Below are 19,307 nucleotides of genomic sequence, written 5' to 3'. Positions count from 1 at the left end.
GCAAGAGTGAGGAATGTGCCACTCAGCAGCCCCCCAGGGCAGGAAAGAGTAAGACGAAGCTCGGCCTTGGGGGATTGGGGGGTCCCAGCCTAAGTCTCCCAATTCAGGGGATCTGAGGATGTCTTGGTGAGGCTCTTAGGAGACTGTGTCGGGCTCTGAGGGGCAATGGGTGAGTGTTAGAGGTGCCCAGAAGCAACGTGAGAGAGCATTTTCCTTGGATGTGAGGTGGGAGGTGCGTCAGGGTAACTAATGGCAACTGGGCGGGGTGAGCCCGCTGGGCAGGAGCTCTTCCACGGGGAAAAACTACGACTCCCAGGATGCCCCGGGGCTTAGCCCGGCTTTCCCGCCTGCCCACTGGCTGCGGGTCCGACGAGCGCAGGAGCGGATTGGTTGCGGCGGTGCGGGGCTCCCCCACTAGCAGGTTAGTAGGCACCGCCGGCAGCAGACGTTGACCGGGCGCGCGGGGCGGGGGAGGGGCCCGGCTAGCCATTCTGGAAACCGCCGGACGCTCTCTCCGTAGCGTAGCCGCCGGCTGTGAAGCGCGGGGCGGGGGCGGAGACTGCGTGGCGCAGGCGCGGTGCTGGGCTCCTCCTGGCTCCCCAGACAGCTGGAGGAGATAAACAGAGGAGGAGGAGGGAGGGGAGTGCGTGTGTGAGAGCGCGCGAGGGAGTGTGAGTGTGTGTGAGCGCGGGTGTGAGGCGGTGCGCAGGGGCGGGCGGAGGCGCTGTCCGGCCCCGGCCAGGCGCCGGGCGGGGAGCATGGGAAGGGGCTAGAACTGCCCGGGCCCCCCAGCCCCCTCCCCGGGATCCGCGCCCCCCCCCTCCCGGGAGAGGGGCCGGGCCCCCCGGACGGACATGGGCTCCTGAAGTTGCGCCGCCGCTGGTCCTGGGAAGAGGCCTGACAGGTACTGGTAGCCACCGCCCCCTGCCCTCGCCGGGCGCCGAAGCGAGAACCGGTTCCCGCAGTCCCGGCACACGGGCCGCCCGCTCTGGGCCGGCCGCAGTCCTGCCGGCCCGGCGGCCTGAGGCCGCCAGCCTTGGGGCTCCGAGGTGTCCCGAGAGGGGGCAGGCCTCGCTGGGGCGAAGGGCAGAGTGGGCCGGGGGCGGGGTGGGGATGGAGGGCTGGCCGGGACCTGGGTGGTGGGGGAGGCTCTGGGAGTCCAGGGAGGCTTTGCCGAGGGAGAGGTGGAAGTCGTCCCATCACGGGACTTTTTTGCGGAGTTTTTGTTTGACATCTGATCTGGCGCCGGTCTCAGGAAGAAGGGGGCAGGTGGAAATGCCGGGAGGGCTACGTTGACCTGACCTGCTCTCTTAGTTTCCTGCTCTCCTGCTCTCGCTCTGTCTCGCTCGCTCTCGCTCTCGCGCTCTCTCTCTCTCGCTCGCTCTCCCGCTCTCTTTCTCTGAGAGAGAGAGAGTGTGTGTGTGTGCGTGTGTGTCTGTCCGTCCGTGGCCAGGCTTCTTGCAGCCGCAGATGCCTTCAGTGGCCCATCCTGGCACCAAGCTGAACTCTGCTAAGGTGTTCCCACCATGTGACTGTAACGCCCTTACAGAGGGCCTTTACTTGGGAATGGGCTATTCAGTACCCACTTCAACGGGAAATAGGAAGTGTAGAATAGAAGAGAGAGACTGTGAACCAGCAGGATCCAATTCTTGTCACACTGAAAGCTGCAGTGGGACGCCCCCTTGCCAGCCAGATTGAATTTGATTAGTGACCTCTGACTCTCCTCTGTAGGTGTACCACCAGGGTCTCTAGAAAAGAGGTATCAGGACTTAATGACTAAAGTCTAACTGCCTAATTTGACTATTTTCCTCAAAGTCCTTTTCTTCTGTGACTTTTAAAAAAAACTTACTGAGGTAGTGGTAGAGCAACTTTAAAGTTTTCCTCTTAAGTTTGAGTTTAGAAACCTGATAGGGTGTCTATAACTTCCCCATTCTTCCCAAGGATGGGGTAGATGATCAGGGTAAAGTGGCAGTTAAGCGTTCCCTTTTAACAAAGCCTTAAACAGTTTTGAGAAGAAACTGTTCAGACACCACCAGACTCAAAGACATTATGAAATCTCTGCCTAGGGCACAGGTATGCCCAGTGGTCTGAACGAAGCTTTTCTGTACCTTACAGTCCCTCCTGAGTGGCTAGTGTCTTCACTAAATGAAGGAACTACTTAAGGCTATTTCTGGATTGAATTGAAACTTTGCTGAGTATAATAACTGGATCCTCTAGCACAGACCAGGGAGTAACTAGAAAGGCTCGTTTGGGCTGACTCTTGAGACTTAACAATGCATCTTCATTGCAGGTTGTTGTGTTTCATTGGCAGATGGAAAAACCTTTTCTGCCATAGTTTGTGTTCCTGCTGCTTTAATACTGGGGTATTTTGACCTCTTTGGGGGCACTTAGGTTCAAGCCACCTGTCAATCTGTAGAAGCAGTGCTTTTGGTCAACTCTGAAGAATAATATAACAACAATTCATATTTCTGCCTGAGACTCCTTCTCTTGCAGTTATTGAAAGAAAGAGAATACGTGTAATGATTATGGTGATGGTATTAACATTGGCGATTTGCCACTTGGGGATTTTAGAGTTGTCATATAGCTGACAAATTTTCTGGCTGGAAGGAACTCAGTAGTGACTCATGGGACATCATATTAGGGTTTTTTCACACACCTAGACTTCAGGACCTGGAAGGATACAACTGAAAATCTTAAAGCCCTCTGCTAAATATCTTTGGACTTTGAGGGGCCAACTGCTGCAAAGACCCAGAACTATGGCTTCAATAGTTTTTAAATTATTTTCTAAATATTTTCTTCTCTCCTTTTTGAATTAGGGAATGTGGCCCACATGTGCAGTCCTGGGTCTCAAAGAAGGAAACATAAACAACATGTAATATGGTGATACTTACCTTTCTTTTGGGTCACTGATTGAATGATCCTGATTCCTTTCTTCTTTCATCCTTAACTTTCTGGATTCCACTTTATCTTTGGGCTGCCATTGCAGAGAGACTCACATAACTCCTTGGCTTCAAAAGCACAACCCTTGGCAAGTTGCATCAGAAACCAATTCCTTGGTGTTACATTTAATTATGGCTAACTTTGATAGATATTTACTAATTAGAATACATTCTAAAAAGTGACTGACATTTCTTGAGGGCCTGGTATATGTTGGGCTGTGTACTAGCTAGTATTTTACTTTATCTAATTTAGCACTCATAACTGCTCTGTGAGGCAAAAATCATTTTCCCTATTATACCTATGAAGATAGAGTACAGAGAGGTTAAATAACTTGCTTAAGGTCACACTGCAAATATGGGAAAGGTTTAGAATTCCAACCAGGGCCTATCTCCTTTGGGGCTCTGATACATGAAGAGTTGAAAGGACCAAAGCTAAGAGCCTGGGGGAACACGATACCTGCCTTCAAGTACTTGAAGAACTGTCATGTAGAAAGGGAACTGGACTTTCTCTTTGTGATTCTGGAAAGCAGCACTAGGATCAAGGGATGGAAATTCCAAGAGGGGATACATTGGCTTGGTAGAGAATTTGACTTTTTTTTTTTTTTTGAGAATTTGGCTTTCTAAAAGGAAAATGGGCCACCTTGTGAGGGAATGAGTGTATTCAAGCAGAGGCTTTGCCATTTCTTTTTTCTTTTTTTAAAGTATTTATTTATTTGAGAGAGAGAGAATGAGAGATAGAGAGCACGAGAGGGAAGAGGGTCAGAGGGAGAAGCAGACTCCCTGCTGAGCAGGGAGCCCGATGCGGGACTCGATCCGGGGACTCCAGGATCATGACCTGAGCCGAAGGCAGTCGCTTAACCAACTGAGCCACCCAGGCGCCCAAGGCTTTGCCATTTCTTATCAAGGATTTGGTAGAGGAGTTCATACTTAATGTAGGTAATTGGACTAAGTAGTCTTTCAGTATTTTAAACCCTATTATTACATGGAAATGATGTCAAACTCCTGTCGTATTGATCTGTGAAAAAACTAACCCATATTGCATATTTTACTGTGTGCCAGGCACTTGTTAGACACTTTTCCTACAATATTTCATTTAATCCTTAGATCCCCTATAAGGTAGGAATTATCATTATCCCCACTTTATGTATTTATTTATTTATTTGTCAGAGAACACAAGCGGGGGGCAGTAGGCAGAGGGAGAAGCAGGCTCCCCACTGAGCAAGGAGCCCAATGTGGGACTTGATTCCAGGACCCTGGGATCATGACCTGAGCCAAAGGCAGACACTTTAGCCAGCTGAGCCATGCAGACATCCCTCATTGTCTATCCCCACTTTACAAATGAGGAAACCGAGGCTCCAGAAAGTTAAAAAAACAAAACAATAACTAACCTGTAGTTTACACAGCTAGTAGTAGGACTGATATTTGAACCTTTGTACCTTCTTAGCTGTGTAACTAGGGTAAATTGTGTGTCCTCTCTAGACTATATTTCCTCACGTGTGAAATGACGTTTTTGATAGTACCTTCCTTACAGTGGGTTTATGAGTACTACATGATGTAATATACACTTTTCACTAGACCTCACTGATTGCCCTTGAGAGCCCAGGTTTGGGGTAAAGGGGTACTGCTTTGTTTCTTTAGGGTGAATTCAGGACTGACACACCCTGAGAATTCTGGGGTTCATTCTTTGTATTATTTGTAATAGCTGCCAACTCTTTGAAGGGCTTTGTGGCATTAGTGACTAATACCTTAAAAACTTGAGGCCTGAATAAGAGGAGGGTTCAGCCAGTAGGTTGGAGTATAGGAGGTAGTGTCAGAGGCCTTGTGGAAAAAAAGTCCTCACCCTATTATAGAGTCAGATTCAGGGATCATTGTTTGCATTTTTATATTTAATGTCTTATTTTAGAATGAACAAGGTCACAATTTCTAGAGCTATGATAGAGCTGGATGCCAAGAATAATAACCCTTAATCCTCCCTGTAGCCATCTGGGAAGGTATTAACCCCGTTTTCTTGGGGAGTTGGGCAGAGCAGGATCAGACCAGGTAGCTATCCAGGGGCTCTTGGGATGGTGGCAAAATTTTATCCTTGTTCTTTTTTTTTTATTTTAAAGATTTTATTTATTTATTTGAGAGAGAGAGCATGAGAGGGAAGAGGGTCAGAGGGAGAAGCAGACTCCCCGCTGAGCGGGGAGCCCGATGCGGGACTCGATCCCGGGACTCCAGGATCATGACCTGAGCCAAAGGCAGTTGCTTAACCAACTTAGCCACCCAGGCGCCTTCCTTGTTCATAACCCCCAGATTCTATTTTCACAAAGCACAAAACTGCTTCTCCATGTACCTTTAGAGAGCCTTTCTTAGAATGAGTCAGGCATTTCTGGTCTTGGAGTTTCAACAGTTGAGACCTGAGTATTTGGGTGCCGGTAGCTTACCTGATTCCTTTTTTTTTTTTTAATACTATTTATTTATTTATTTTTAAAGATTTTATTTATTTGACAGAGACAGAGATAACGAGAGCAGGAACACAAGCAGTGGGAATGGGAGAGGGAGAGCAGGAAGCCTGATGTGGGACTCGATCCCAGGACCTTGGGATCATGACCTGAGCCGAAGGCAGACGCTTAACGACTGAGCCGCCCAGGTGCCCTATCTGTTTCCTTCTTGAGTCAGACATCTGGATGTAACACAGCTGCAATTGAATTGGAAAGGAAGCATTTCCACACTGATTGGCTTAGTTTTCCTTAACCTCTCTGCTAGGAGGAAAGTTAGAGGGTGAAACTTCAAAGGCTTCCCTATGAGACATACTTTGAATTGTGGCAGAATTTGGAAAGCTGCAAGTTAAAGGCAAAATCCAAGACTGCAGATGTTCATAAATACAGTGAGAGAGGACAACATTATCAAAGTATGCTCCCTTTCCTCTTTCTGTTCCCTTTCACTACCTTTAGGTAATTGTGGCCCTAGGAGAAAGCAGATAAGTTAGCTGTAATCACTGAAAAGCAGTGTTCTGAAAACATCAAGAAAAATTTTTCACAAAGCATGAATGGCAATACAGAACCCATTCATGTAGAGAAGCCATCGAGGTGAGTTTTCATCCAGATTTTCCCACAAAGTGAAGCATTTCTTAGGATAGACTTCCACAGGGAAAGCTTTAGTCAACCCCCTATGGAATCATTTGAGCCAGGCGCCTCAAAGATGGCAAAGAACTTTTCCAAAGATGTTTTGTTGATGGGCCTATCCTACCAACCAAACCTTTCCCAGATGCTGTCCTTGTGCCAACTTAGTCCATGACCCTGAAATAACTCAGGAAGTTTGTTTGAAACTGGCAGAGTCAAGGTGATTTTGATTCCTTAGCTTAAATTTAAGGAATGCTAAGAGCTTCTTTTAGGTAAGACTGCTTGCACATGATCTGATTAAAGATAGTAACTATTGGGCGCCTGGGTGGCTCAGATGGTAAAGTGTCTGCCTTTGGCTCAGGTCATGATCCCAGGGTCCTGGGATCGAGTCCCACATCAGGCTCCTTGCTCCGCAGGGAGTCTGCTTCTCCCTCTCCCTCTCTGCCTCTCCCCCTGCTTGTTCTCTCTCTGTCTCTCTCGCAAATGAATAAATAAAATCTTAAAAAAAAAAAAGATAGTAACTATTTTTTTTTTAAAGATTTTATTTATTCATTTGACAGAGAGAGACACAGCGAGAGAGGGAACACAAGCAGGGGGAGTGGGAGAGGGAGAAGCAGGCCCCCCGCCGAGCAGGGAGCCCGATGTGGGGCTCGATCCCAAGACCCTGGGATCAAGACCCGAGCCGAAGGCAGACGCCCAACGACTGAGCCACCCAGGCGCCCCGATAGTAACTATTTTTTAGTGGCTAGTGACCTGGGTCTTAGAATTAAACTATGTAGTTTGACTCTCCATTTAATAACTGTAACCTGAGGCAAATTAACTTCTCTGCACCTCAGATCCTTCATCTGTAAAGTGAGGTTAATAATAGTACCTGCATCATAGGTTTATAAGGAATCTGTCAGGTAACACTTAGGAAATGCTTTGAATGTTCACCAAATATTTTTACCAGGCTTGGTATCAGGCATTTTACATGTGTGGCTCTTCACTCTGTGAAAGTAGACATTATCGTCCTTGTTTTGCAGATTAGGAAGCTGAGGTTTAGAAATGCGGTCACACAGAAAATAGGTGGCAGAACTGGGATTTGAACCTTAGGTCTGTTGGACTCCAGTGCCCAACTCTATTTTACTGTGCTATTTCCAATGACCTTTATGCTTTGGAAGTGCATTTTTTTCTCTCCTATAGGATTGCTCCAGTAGGTAAACCACTGCAAATAGAGTGAAAGGAAACTTGCGTACATCTTTTGCATAATTCAGAATGTTGAAAGAGGGCCAGTGGTCACTCTTGTTGGGGTCATCTCTGCAGTGAGAGGCATAATGTTCAGAGGAAAAAGAATACAGATGATTGGGGTTTCATCTCCACTCTAATTCTCCTAGCAGTGTGTCCTTAGAATCATGGGATAGCAGCATTGGAAGAGGTTTTGTAACTCATCTCAAAGTCTACCTCTCATTTTACAGCTGGGGAAATAGTTTGAGAGAGTGAAATACCTCATACAGGGTCTTTCAGCCAGTTAGAGGCAGAGGCTTGCCTGGAGCACAAGACCCTAGATCCTGGACCAGTCCTTATTCCTCAGTACCGCATAGCACTGTGCTTCAGTTCTCCCTTGTTAAGGGATGATTATTTCTAGCTTCCTCACAGGATTGTTGTAAAGTTCAAAGCACTGTATGTATGCAAGATAGTCATGCTATCATTCATTCAGCACGTACTTCTTGGCACCTGCTAAGCCCATATTAGAGACCTAGGAGGGTCAGTAGATGAATCAGATGAAGAGCTGGCCCTCAGGATGCTTTTAGTCTTTTAAAGAAAAGAGAAGCCACAAAAATAGTTATAGTTCAAGGCAGGAGACAGACGAAGGAAAGGGTGAGACTAAATTTTCATAAGTTCTGATTTTGAGGTAGAGGAAAGAAGAAAAGGGTTTGGGGACTTTTCTTCTTTAAAATTGAGGTATAATTCATATGCTATAAGGTTTACCCTTTTAATGTATACAATTCTGCCTTTTTAATATATCTAGAAAGTTGTGCAACCATCACCACTATCTAATTCCAGAATATTTTCATCATGCCCCCAAGAAACCCATACCCTTTAGCTATCACCACCACCCCAGTCAATCCCAGCTTCTTCCTCAATTCCAAGCAACCATTAATCTCCTTTCCGTCTCTATAGCTTTTGCTGTTCTTGACATTTCATATAAATGGATTCATATAATATGTGGCCTTTTGTGACTTCTTTCAAATAACGATGTTTTCAAGTTTCATCCCTGTTGTAGCATGAATTAGTGCTTCTTTCCTTTTTATAGCTGGTTAATATTCCATTATATGGATATATCACATTTTACTTAACCATTTATGGACATTTATCCATTGGTGGACATTTGGGTTGTTTCTTCTTGGGGCTATGAACATTCATTTATGAGTTTTTATGTAGACTTATGTTTTTCATTTTTCTTGGGTTATACCTAGGAGTGAAATTTTGTATGGTGACTCTATGTTTAACCTTTTGAGAGGAGGCCTTTCTTTTTCTTTCTTTCTTTCTCTCTTTCTTTCTTTCTTTCTCTCTTTCTCTCTTTCTCTCTTTCTTTTCTTTCTTTTCTTTCTTTTCTTTCTTTTCTTTCTTTTCTTTCTTTTCTTTTCTTTTCTTTTCTTTTCTTTTTCTTCCTTTCGAGAGGGAGAGAGGGGCGGGGAGGGACAGAAGGAGAGGTAGAGAGAACCTTAAGCAGGCTCCGTGCTCAGTGTGGAACCCCACATGGGGCTTGATCTCATGACCCTGAGATCGTGACCTGAGCCAAAGTCGAGTCAGACACTTAACTGACTGAGCCACCCAGGCACCCCGCCGAGAGGAGGCTTTTCTTTATAGGTTTTTTTTTTTTTTAAAGATTTTATTTATTTCACAGAGAGAGACAGTGAGAGAGGGAACACAAGCAGGGGGAGTGGGAGAGGGAGAAGCAGGCTTCCTGCCAAGCAGGGAACCCGATGTGGGGCTCGATCCCAGGATCCTGGGATCATGACCTGAGCCGAAGGCAGACGCTTATCCATCTGAGCCACCCAGGCGCCCAAAAATAGCCAGTATTTCTTTTTTTTTTTTTTTAAAGATTTTATTTATTTATTTGACACACAGAGAGAGCGAGAGAGAGAGAGAGAGAGGGAGAGAGCACAAGCAGGGGTAGCGGCAGGCAGAGGGAGAAGCAGGCTTCCTGCATGAGCAGGGAGCCCGATGTGGGGCTCGATCCCAGGACCCTGGGATCATGGCCTGAGCTGAAGGCAGTGGTTTAACCAACTGAGCCACCCAGGCGCCCCTAGCCAGTATTTCTTGAGCACTTACCACATGCCAGGTGTTTGCTAAGTGTTTTATAATGCATTGTCTCATTAATGTTCCCAGTAACACTATGGGGTAGAAATTATTACATATACCTACACGGCAGGTAAAAAACAAAAAACCAAAAACCTAGGAACTTAAAGGTAAATAATTTTACCCAAGATCATACAACCTAGTGTATAGTAGAGCCAGATTCAGATGGGTTTCTTTCAGTTCGAAGCAGGTTCCTAATGGCTATCTCTATATTTTAAAAAATATAGTATAGAATACTTGGAAAGTACAGAGGAACAGAAAAAATATATATATGTATCACCTGTTATCTTACCAGAGAGAAGACCACTGACACATTTTTGTTGCATATCCTTTTTTTTTTTTTTTAAGATTTTATTTGAGAGAGAAAGTACAAGCAGGGGGAGGGGCAGAGGGAGAGGGAGAAGCAGGCTCCCTGCATGCACATGGGGCTCAATCCCAGGACCCTGGGATCATGACCTGAGCTGAAGTCAGAGGCTTAACTGACTGAGCCACCCAGGCGCCCTGATGCATATCCTTTCTTTCTTTATTTATTTAATTTTTTTTAAAGATTTTATTTGTTTATTTGAGAGAGCGAGCACACAAGTGGGGCAGGGGGCAGAGGCAGAGGGAGAAGCAGGCTCCCCGCTGAGCAAGGAGCCCGATGCGGGACTCGATCCCAGGACCCTGGGATCAGGACCTGAGCAAAGGCAGATGCTTAACCAACTGAGCCACCCAGGCGTCCCTTTTCTTTGTTTAAAGATTATATTTATTTGTCAGAGAGAGCACAAGCAGGGGGAGTGGCAGACAGAGGGAGAAGCAGGCTCCCCGCCAAGCAGGAGCCTGATGTGGGACTCGATCCCAGGACCCTGGGATCATGACCTGCGTGGAAGGCAGCCGCTTAACTGATTGAGCCAACCAAACAACCCCCAATTCATATCCTTCTTGTTATAACATTGTAGATAGGTAACACTTTTTGGTTTGTCTTTTTTTTTTTTTTTCTCCAAGTCTAAGATGGCCATAGATATGTCTTAAACCTGATTTTTTTAAACTATATATGATTAATGGTTTTCTATTTCATTAATCAATCTTCCATGTTTTGAATAACTCTGTAATAGGAAAGAAAGATTTTTATTTTTTTTTTAATTTTATTTATTTATTTGACAGAGAGAGACACAGAGAGAAAGGGAACACAAGCAGAGGGAGAGGCAGAGGGAGAAGCAGGCTTCCCGCTGAGCAGGGAGCCTGATACGGGGCTCGATCCCAGGACCCTGGGACCATTACCCAAGCTGAAGGCAGACACTTAACAACTGAGCCACCCAGGCGCCCCGAATTTTTATTTTTTTTATTTTTATTTTTTAAGATTTTATTTATTTATTCAAGAGAGAGAGAATGAGAGAGAGCACAAGAGGGAAGAGGGTCAGGGGGAGAAGCAGACTCCCTGCCGAGCAGGGAGCCTGATGTGGGACTTGATCCAGGGACTCCAGGATCATGACCTGAGCTGAAGGCAGTCGCTTAACCAACTGAGCCACCCAGGCGCCCCGCCCCGAATTTTTAAAAGGACTTTATTAGAGGGGCACCTAAGTGGCACAGTTAAGCATCTAAGTCTTGGTTTTGGCTCAAGTCATGACCTCAGGGTCATGAGATCATGCCCTGCATCAGGCTCTACACTCAGCGCGGAGTCTGTTTGAGATTCTCTCTTCCTCTGCCCCTCCTGTTCGTGCACTCTCTCTCTCTCTCTCTCTGGAAAATAAATCTTTTTTTTTAAAGGACTTTATTAAAATTCCGAATATATACAAAGTAAACAGCATATTGAACCCCCCATATATCTGTCATCCTATTTCAATAACTCAACATTCTGCCATTCTTATTTTATCTATACCTCCTGTGCTTTCCACCTCCATTCTATTTTTTAAGTAAAATTTACAAGTATTAAAATTCATTAGTCTTTTTTTTTTTAAGAATTTATTTATTTGACAGAGCTAGCGAGAGCAGGAACACACACAGGGGGAGTGGGAGAGGGAGAAGCAGGCTTCCCGCGGAGCAGGGAGCCCGTTGCGGGACTTGATCCCAGGACCCTGGGGTCATGACCTGAGCCGAAGGCAGATGCTTAATGACAGAGCCGCCCTGGTGCCCTAAAATTCATTAATCTTGATTTTGCAGTTTTGACGAATGGATATACTCATGTAACCCATATCCCCAATACCCATGTAACCATACCCCCATCACTACATAGAACCTTTCTATCACTCTAGAAAGTTCTCAGGTGTCCTTTATTTGTCAGTCTCCATGCACCCAGGCAACACTTTTTTTTTTTTTTACAGCATTTTTGCCTATTCTAGAACTTCATATACATTTGACTCTTGAACAATGTGGGGGTTAGGGGCACCAACCCTGCACCCCCCATGCAGTCAGAAATTCACATACAACTTTTGACTCCCCGAAAACTTAGCTACTAATAGCCTACTGTTGACCATAAGCCTTACTGATAACAATTGACACATATTTTAAGTATTATAAACTGTATTCTTATAATAAAGTAAGCTAGAGAAGAGAAAATTTTATTAAAATCATAAGGAAGAGAAAATACATTTACAGTACTATACTGTATTTATTGAAAAGAATCCATGTATTAAGTGGACCCACGTAGTTTAAACGTGCGTTGTTCGAGTCAAATGTAAATGGAATCATACAGTATGTACTTTTTTTTTTTTAAGATTTTACTTATTTATTAGAGAAAGAACACGAGCCAGGGAGGAGCAGAGGGAGAGGGACATGCTGACTCCACACGCTGAACACAGAGCCCGACATGGGGCTCAGTCTCACGACCCTGAGATCACAACCTGAGCTGAAATCAAGAGTCAGATACTCAACCAACTGAGCCACCCAGGCACCCCCAAGTATGTACTTTTTTATGTCTGGCTTCTTTTGCTCAGAATCTGAGATTCATCCGTATTGTTACCTGTATCAGTAGTTCCTTTTAAAAAATATAATAACTTCATTGGGATATAATTCACATACCATACAGTTCACCCATTTAAAGTGTACAATTCAGTGGTTTTTAATACTCTCACAGACATGTGCAACAATCACCAGTCAATTTTAGGACATCTTCATCACGTCAAAAATAAATATCAAACCACAATGAGATATCACTTCATACCCACTAGGATAGCTATAAATATTTTTTTAAAAAAAAAACAAGTATTGGTAAGGATGTGGAGAAATTGGAATCTTGTACATTGCTGCTGAAATTGTAAAATGGTGCAGTGGCTATGGAAAACAGTTTGGCAATTCCTCAAAAAGTTAAACATAGAATTACCATACGACTCAGCAGTTCCACTCCAAGGTATATACACAAAAGAATTGAAAACAGGTGGTCAAACAGATACTTGTATACGAATGTTCATAGCACTATTCACAACAGCCATCCTTTGAATGGATAAACACTATGTGATATAGCAGTGCAATGAAATGGTATTCAGCCATAGAAAGGAACGAAGTACTGATACGTGCTATATGGGTGGACCTCAAAATATTATGCTAAGTGAAAGAAGCCAGTCACAAAAGGCCACATATTGTAGGATTTTATTTATATGAAAAATCTAGAATAGGTAAATTCATAGATGTTAATTAGCAGAAAGTTAATTGGTGGTTGCCAGATACCGGGGGGAGGAAGGAAGAGGGACTGATTACTTAATGAGTATGAGGTTTTCTTTTGGTGCAATGGAAATGTTTTGGAGTTACCTAGAGGTGGTGGTTGTGTAATATTGTGAGTGTAGTAAATACCACTGAATTGTACACTTTTTAAAATAGTTATGTGAGTTTCACTTCAATTAAAAAAAAGGGGGGAAACATACCCTTTAGCTATCACTACTCTATACCCCATCCCTCCAGCCCCGAGGAACCACAAATCTTTCTATTCCTATAGATTTGCCTATTCTGGGCATTGCATGTAAGTGGAATCATAGGCATCCCTTGATTCTTGAAAGTTCACATTATGCCATTTCACTTTTACGAAAGACCTACATCAGCACCTTTTTTTGCTACCAAAGGAAATCCAAAGAGGATTTTTGCTTTTATGAAAAGGGTGAAAATCAGATATCATGGTCAGCATTTGTTTTGCAGTGAGCCCATTAGAGAAGCAGTGAGGGTGGCACCTCCCAGCCTCTCCCCTGGGAACTACACTCAGCGTCAAGCCACCATAGCCTTGAACTGTGTCTGTGAGCCTGTGTGCTTTATCTTCATTTATTTTGTTCATCCGTTAGCAAGATGGTATCAGAAAAGCCTAAGAGAGGTTATTTTTGGGGTCTGGGAAAGCTCAAAAAATTTTCCATATAAACTAATGGTAATTGCTTCTTCACTTTATGTCATTGCAGCTTAGGATAGGTTTCATAGGAACGCTTTACTTTTGGATAGCAGGAGAAACCTGTATACGACATGTGGCCTTCTCTCACTCAGCATAATGTCTTCCAAGATTCATCCATGTTGTGACACATATCAGCACATCACTGCTTATTACGGCCAGATAATATTCCATTGTATAGATATACCACATTTTGTTAGTCCATTCATCAGTTGATGGACATTTGGGTTTCCGCCTTTTAGCTATTGTGAATAATCCTGTATAACCCTTCTCATACACCCTGTTGAATGGAGTTCCTTTGTTTTTAACAAAGTCACCTTTTTCCTCCTGATCTTGCAATTCTAAGCCAGCAGAAGTGAGAACGTCATCCCACTCTCTGTGCCTCACCACCCTACAATGGAATCCCCAGTGTCAGCTTTGTTGCTCTGGTAGGAAAGGAAGTAAGGGAGAAATGTTGTAACCATGCCACTGAGCATAGATCAGGAGCTCTCAAGTCTTACTAGAGTTCAGATTTGGCTAATAACTTCTGTTGAGCATTTACTGTAATCCAGGTACTATTTTGTACCTTCATACATATTTTACCATTTATTCCATCTACTTCAACAGCCAGTTGAAGTAGATGAGCATCCCCATATTACACATGAGGAAATTGAAACTCAAAAAGTTTTAAGTAACTTGCCTAAGTAGGTACTAATTGGTACAGTGAGGGGGCTGGACTTCAGGCCCAAGTGCCTAAGTATTTTAAGTCTGCTTCCCTTTCTGCTACATTAACCGGAACCCAAATAAGGACTATGGCACACCCGAAATGGATGGTTCCTCGTGTTTATTTGGATAGTACCATTCAATCTTTGGTTCCAGGTGAGTAATCTTTGCCAGGTGTACTTTGTTCTACAAGGCTTGTTAACCTCAGGCTTTTATATTACTGGTACCCTTTGCATTATGAAGTAGATTAATTCCTCCAAATTGAGCTGTTAATTGAATTTTCTTATTAACTTCCTTTGTAATACAGAGATCTGCCTATGGAAAAGTTTCCCAGTAGCCTGAGTTAAAAGTTTGTGGAGTTTGTGGAAGGGATAGGGTTAAGTGGCGACATGATAGGCATTTTAGGCTCTAGGATTATAGAATACATTTTGGGAGGAGTATCCTATGCATGGCAGTTCGTATTTTCTTTATAACACTATGTTATATGTTTTCCCCTGTGCCTTAGGCATTTTTATATTTTTCATATTCCCAACTCCCAGAAACTGGCTTCCTTCTCCCTCCTTTTATTGAGTGTCAACTAGAGTAGGCCTGCAGTATCCTCAGTGACAGCAGCTGCCATTCCTAAACCTTTGTACTTTAGCTAGAGAGATTTTTTATTGAGCTTTCATGTTCTGCAAATTAGCCCTCAGTGTCATTAGAGCTTTAAGGGCGAACATAAGGGTATACTCAGTTCACCGTGTTATCCTTAAGAATGAAGAATACACATTAAAATTTGCTTGTGGGGGCGCCTGGGTGGCTCAGTCGTTAAGCGTCTGCCTTCGGCTCAGGTCATGATCCCAGGGTCCTGGGATCGAGCCCCACATCGGGTTCCCTGCTTGGCAGGAAGCCTGCTTCTCCCTCTCCCACTCCTCCTGCTTGTGTTCCTGCTCTCCTTATATCTCTGTAAAATAAATAAATAAAATCTTTTTTAAAAAAAAAAGTTGCTTGTGGTCTGTTACAGTCCTGGTTTTTTGCTAGTGATTTCCATGTCTCCTTTCTTGCTCTCCTGCCATATGTTTAGTTTGTTTCCCCCACTGTCATTTTTGTGCTTTCTTCTAAGATGTATGATAAATGAGTATAAATAAGATTTAATTTATTCCTATTCCTTCTGAATTTACTGTCCTCGCTGTTAATTTTGGTCATTTGGTTAAATTAGCTTTTTTCAGTCCATCTACGGTGTTATGGTCACAATAGCCTTGGTGCCATTGATAACTCAATTCATGACAACTATGTTGTTTGCTCTTGAAGAGAAGGGTCTGTGTTTGGCTTGTTCTTTGCTGTATTTTCAAAGTCTAGTGTGGTGCTGGCATAATAGGCATTGAAAATGTTATCTTATGGATTCTTGAACTCACTTATTTCAGTCTTTTGCATCTCAACAGAACTGAACATATAATTTGCATACTGCACCAGAGATAGAAATCCCCTTGATGTAGTCTTTTCTGGTGTTTAATCATAAATATATAACTTCCTTTCTTCAATTCCAAATGTCTCCATCATGTCATTCTATATCTGTGAGTTCTCTTTGTTCTATAGAATTGACTGTTCCAGAACACTCCTTAAAATAATGCTTTTAAAATTTGACTGTGATTGGGGCGCCTGGGTGGCTCAGTCGTTAAGCGTCTGCCTTCGGCTCAGGTCATGGTCCCAGGGTCCTGGGATCAAGCCCCGCATCGGGCTCCCTGCTCGGTGGGGAGCCTGCTTCTCCCTCTCCCACTCCCCCTGCTTGTGTTCCCTCTCTCACTGTCTCTCTCTCTCTCTCTGTGTCAAATAAATAAAATCTTTTTTAAAAAAAATTTGACTGTGATTAAATCTCATATTCAAATAACTATTCCTTTATTGATTTATTTGTGTTTGAGAGACTTTGGAATCAAAGTATGAAACTAATATGCCCCTTATAGATTTGGAGGTATTTCCCTCCTAATGTGAACCTGTTAAATAATCTCTACTTAGAAGGGTTTCCAGTTATGCTTGCCTGCCTAAAAAAGTTTGTGGAAGGCACTGAATCCGTGTTGCCTGAAAGGGGGGTGAAGGTGGGCTGTGCTCTAGAATGAGCTATCTGCTGGTGTGCTACCATTTCTTCTCAGGATGGGAACAGAAATGTTCACCAAAATACTGAGCAGTAGTTGTTTTAAATTTGACATTTTGATTTTTAAACCTCTGTCTCCAGTCTGATACTGTTTTAAATCCCACTTTCCATTTTACCATTTACCTGACTTTTAGTGAGGGTAGTTTTTTGTTTTTGGTTTTGGTCTGCTTTCTCTGCTTTTCCCTTCTTTTGTTCCTTTTAGTTTTTCTAAGCACACACCTATCTTAGCTAAAGTCCCTTGCCTTTGATTTTTGATTGTCTACTTTCTTAGATGCTATGTCTTTCATCCCAGTCAGTATTCCCCTATGTCTAGCACAGTGCCTGGTACTTGGTACAAACCCAGTTAATGCTTTAAGAAAATTAATGAATGAGTAGTAACAATTTAGTTGACTCTTATGGTGGATTGTCATACTGATCATTACTCTAGGAAATTACGTACCCTAGTAATTTACACACATACAAAGTAGTTAAGAGTGTATATACAGCTCTGAGTTTGAGTCCCTGCCACATCCTCACTTATTACCTGTGTGACATTGTGAAAATTGTTTCATGTCCATGACTCTGTTTCCTCTTCTGTAAGATGATGATAGTAATAACATCCACCATACAAACTTTTGAACCGGTCTTCCCCTGCACCCTTAACAGTGGTGGTTCTCTCTCCTCAGAAGTTCCCTCCCCAAGTTCTTTGTGAGTTCTTGTCATTCATATTTCAGCTTGAGTGTCATCTGAGAGGGTTCCTCTGTATCAGGATTTGTAGCTGTAAGCAACAGAAACCAACTCTGGCTGATTTTTGAAAGGTTATTAGGGAAACTCACAAAATATCAGGGAAAGCCACAAAGCCAGGCTTGAAGAATGGGCTAGAACAAAGGAAATTGGGTAGCAGCCAGGACTCTCAGCCAAAATCATTCACAGAACCAAACCATGAGGTCACTGCTGCCGCTTATACAGCTTACACCACTACCACCAGCTGACTGGGCTTTACTGGCCACTCTAGCCACACCTTGCTGCCAGCATGGACACTTTGTGGTCCTCTGATTCTTTGATTCCAGATCCCAATTAAGACGCTTAACGACTGAGCCACCCAGGCGCCTGAGTTTGATAAGTTCTTTATAGATTTTGGATGCTAGCCCTTTATCTGATATGTCATTTGCAAATATCTTCTCCCATTCTGTCGGTTGTCTTTTGGTTTTGTTGTCTGTTTCTTTTGCTGTGCAAAACTTTTTATCTTGATGAAATCCCAATAGTTCATTTTTGCCTTTGTTTCCCTTGCCCTGTGGAGATGTGTCTAGCTGTGACCAAGGTCACAGAGGTTGCTGGTTGTGTTCTCTAGGATTTTGATGGATCCTGTCTCACATTTAGGTCTTTCATCTGTTTCAAGTCTATTTTTGTGTGTGGTGTAAGGAAATGGTCCAGTTTCATTCTTCTGCCTGTGGCTGTCCAGCTTTCCCAACACCATTTGTTGAAAAGACTGTCTTTTTTCCATTGGATATTCTTTCCTGCTTTGTCGAAGATTAGTTGATCATAGTATTTATATTCTTTTAAAAATAAAATTAAAGAAAAAATGTTGCACCTACATTATTTAATTTGACCTTTTTAGTAGTCTTCCAAGAAAAAGGGTGTTGGGGGTGAAGCATATGGGCCTTTTTCTGGTAAGGCATATATGGCCCCTTCAGTGTTTGTTCTAGTTGTTCCTGTGCCTATGAGACACAGGAATGAGAGCCTATGTGGAGAGATCGAGACTTGACTAAGGCCACATAGCTTACTTATTACCAGATGTACTCACTGACTTTGGTGTTCTTTCTGTTATGATAAATCTCACCCTATATTCTTGGTGATTGTGGGGGAAATTGTTGGTTTTTTTGGGGGGGTTGACCATTATATCACAAACCAGGGACATAAACATATTTGCAGGCCAGTGTTACTTCATGCCAATTTGTCTAAATTCACATTTTTAATTTGGTGGCCCAAGACCCCTGGGAAAGTTATCATGAAACCATAGTTGTTCCCAGTTGGCATCCCTAGGTGTTCTTCATGTTCACAGGTTTTGTGATCCTAAACAGTGCCAGTGACTTTCCTATCTCCCTGGTAATGCTAAGATGCAATGCTGGATGTCTTCCACATTGTGGGGAAGGCTCTTGCCCTTTTAAGAACTTATGGTCCCAAAATAGATCATGGAGGCATAAGCCCCAAAGAACTTGGGCTGAATGGGAACATCTAATCAGGTGGTAAGATTCTTATTGTCCTACTGTGTGCCTAATACTAAAGAAAAAAATTTGCAATAACATAGTGTATACAGTTTCTTTTGTGAGTAAATGCCAAAGGAAAAGGAGTCTGCTTACAGATCAGGTGGAGAGAATATGATTTCAGGAGGGTGTGCTAGGAATCTGTAGGAGGGCAGCTGATGGAAAACCAGGGCCAGGAGATCCAGAAGTGGTCTTGGGAATTCTGCTGGCTTGGGAGGGTTGGCAGAAAGGCTTGGTGGGCCCTGGAAGCCATCGTCACAGCACAAAGGTCCATAATGGGGAAGAAAGACTAAACTTCCTATGCGGCTTCAGTGGTGGAATCAGGACCAAAAGTTGGAAATAACAGGAGGCAGAACTTTCTTTGAAAGCCTAGTGGTTTTTTTTCCTCTAGCATTTCTTTTTTTTCTGATTGCAATATTAACGTGCTTTTGTAGAAAAGAATTGCAAGTATCACAAACAGAAGGAAAAAAATCAGTCACACTACTATTCAAAGATGGCTATTACTATATT

General features: G+C 43.4%; 1 protein-coding gene across 4 annotated transcripts in view; it reads left to right on the top strand.

Annotated features, from left to right (window-relative positions):
• The first annotated feature begins 598 nt into the window (after nucleotides 1-598).
• Nucleotides 599-19,307, top strand: part of WDTC1 (WD and tetratricopeptide repeats 1) — a 64,601-nt gene continuing 45,892 nt past the window's right edge. For 2 of the 4 annotated variants that reach the window (XM_025856139.2, XM_025856140.2), the window contains exon 1: nucleotides 599-904. The gene's annotated coding sequence lies outside the window, so the exon portion shown is untranslated. Of the gene's footprint in view, nucleotides 905-12,078; nucleotides 12,262-19,307 lie in introns of all 4 variants that reach the window. The other 2 variants (XM_073903120.1, XM_025856138.2) reach the window with 2 other exon arrangements.

This window comes from Callorhinus ursinus, unplaced genomic scaffold (assembly GCF_003265705.2).
Source record: "Callorhinus ursinus isolate GAN/ISIS: 27379988/994484 unplaced genomic scaffold, GSC_fseal_2.0 scaffold18, whole genome shotgun sequence".
Lineage (NCBI taxonomy): Eukaryota > Metazoa > Chordata > Mammalia > Carnivora > Otariidae > Callorhinus > Callorhinus ursinus.
The sequence above is the reverse complement of the archived record's forward strand: the minus strand, read 5'-3'. Positions and strand labels throughout refer to the sequence as shown.